Below are 2,013 nucleotides of genomic sequence, written 5' to 3'. Positions count from 1 at the left end.
TTGACTTTGATGTTATTTGTTTGCAGGCCTTTAATGCACTCAAGGAGAAGCTAATTTCAGCACCAATTATGATTGTGCCTGATTGGGTCAACCTTTTGAAGTTATGTGCGATGCAAGTGACTTTGCAATTGGAGCAGTATTGGGGCAAAGGCGAGACAAGCTGTTTAGAGCCATCTATTATGCAAGCCGGACATTGAATGAAGCTCAGTTGAATTATACGACAACTGAGAAGGAGATGCTTGCTGTGGTGTTTGCTTGTGACAAATTTCGGTCTTACCTCATTGGGACAAAGGTGATAGTGTTCACTGATCATGCAGCACTTCGCTATTTGTTTGGCAAGAAGGATGCTAAGCCTAGGCTAATTCGTTGGATCCTCCTTCTTCAAGAATTTGATTTGGAGATTCGAGATAAGAAGGGAAGTGAAAATTTAGTGGCTGACCATCTCTCTCGGTTAGAGCAAGAGGAAGAAAGACCAGATTCAGTGGTCCAAGAGGCATTCCCTGATGAGCAGTTGTTTGCATGTGAGATCAAGCTTCCGTGGTATGCTGATATTGTTAATTATATAGCTTGTAAAGTTTTACCACCTGATCTTACTTACCATCAACGTAAGAAATTTTTGCATGATGTGAATCACTATCTTTGGGATGAGCCTTTGTTGTTCAAAAGATGCCCTGATCAAATCATTAGAAGATGTGTGCCGGAAGAAGAGATGCAAGACATCCTCCATCATTGCCATTCCTCATCATATGAAGGACACTTTGGAGCCACCCGTACAGCAGCTAAGGTACTTCAAAGTGGGTTCTTTTGGCCTTCCATTTTTCGTGATAGTTACACTTTGGTGAAAACTTGTGACCGGTGCCAACGTATGGGAAATATTTCAAGGCGTCATGAGTTACCATTGAAAGGTATCTTAGAAGTTGAGTTGTTTGATGTTTGGGGAATAGATTTTATTGGGCCTTTTCCTCCTTCTTTTGGTTTTGCTTATATCTTATTAGCAGTTGACTATGTGTCAAAATGGGTGGAAAAAATTGCTACAACAACAAATGATGCAAAGGTAGTGCTCAAATTTCTGCACAAGAACATATTTACAAGATTTGGCACTCCACGAGCTATTATTAGTGATGAAGGGACTCACTTTTGCAACAAGTTGTTTGAGAATCTTCTTTCTAAATATGGTGTGAAGCACAAGATAGCACTTGCTTACCATCCTCAAACTAATGGTCAAGCTGAGATTTCAAATAGAGAGATCAAGAACATCCTTGAGAAGACGGTCAAAATCAATAGAAAGGATTGGGCGAAGAAGCTTGATGATGCTTTGTGGGCATACCGTACAACCTTTAAAACACCTATCGGGATGTCTCCATACCGATTAGTGTTTGGAAAGGCATGTCATCTTCCTGTAGAGTTGGAGCATAGAGCTTATTAGGCTGTAAAAAAGTTTAACTTCGATTTGAAGGCAGCAGGTGAAAAGCGACTTCTTCAATTGAATGAGATGGAAGAGTTCCGGAATGATGCATGTGAGAATGCAAAGATCTATAAAGAAAGGATGAAGAAGTGGCATGACAAACAGATTCTTAGGCGAGAGTTTGCTCCAGGACAACAAGTTTTACTCTTCAATTCACGACTCAAGCTCTTCCCAGGAAAGTTAAAATCAAGATGGACGGGTCCTTATACAATTCATGAGGTTTTCTCTTTTGGAGCAGTAGATTTGAAGGACAAGACTGGGAATATTTTCAGAGTTAATGGTCAGAGATTGAAGCACTACTATGGAGAGCAAATGGAGAGGAACTATGCATTTATTCCTCTTGGAGATCCTAATTGATGATCATTGAAAAGTCTGGCTGTAGACTTTAAAACAAGCACTTATGGGAGGCAACCCATAGATCTATCTTTCTTTCTTTCATTTATTTTATTATCTTTATTTATTTAACTTTTAATAAATTGGTTTTTGATGCAGGTTTATTTAGCTAGAATAAAGAGCTGAAAAATTCTAATCTACGGAAGATTCATGAT

The sequence above is a fragment of the Carya illinoinensis genome, chromosome 3 (genome assembly GCF_018687715.1).
Source record: "Carya illinoinensis cultivar Pawnee chromosome 3, C.illinoinensisPawnee_v1, whole genome shotgun sequence".
In the NCBI taxonomy this organism is placed as follows: domain Eukaryota; kingdom Viridiplantae; phylum Streptophyta; class Magnoliopsida; order Fagales; family Juglandaceae; genus Carya; species Carya illinoinensis.
The sequence above is the reverse complement of the archived record's forward strand: the minus strand, read 5'-3'. Positions refer to the sequence as shown.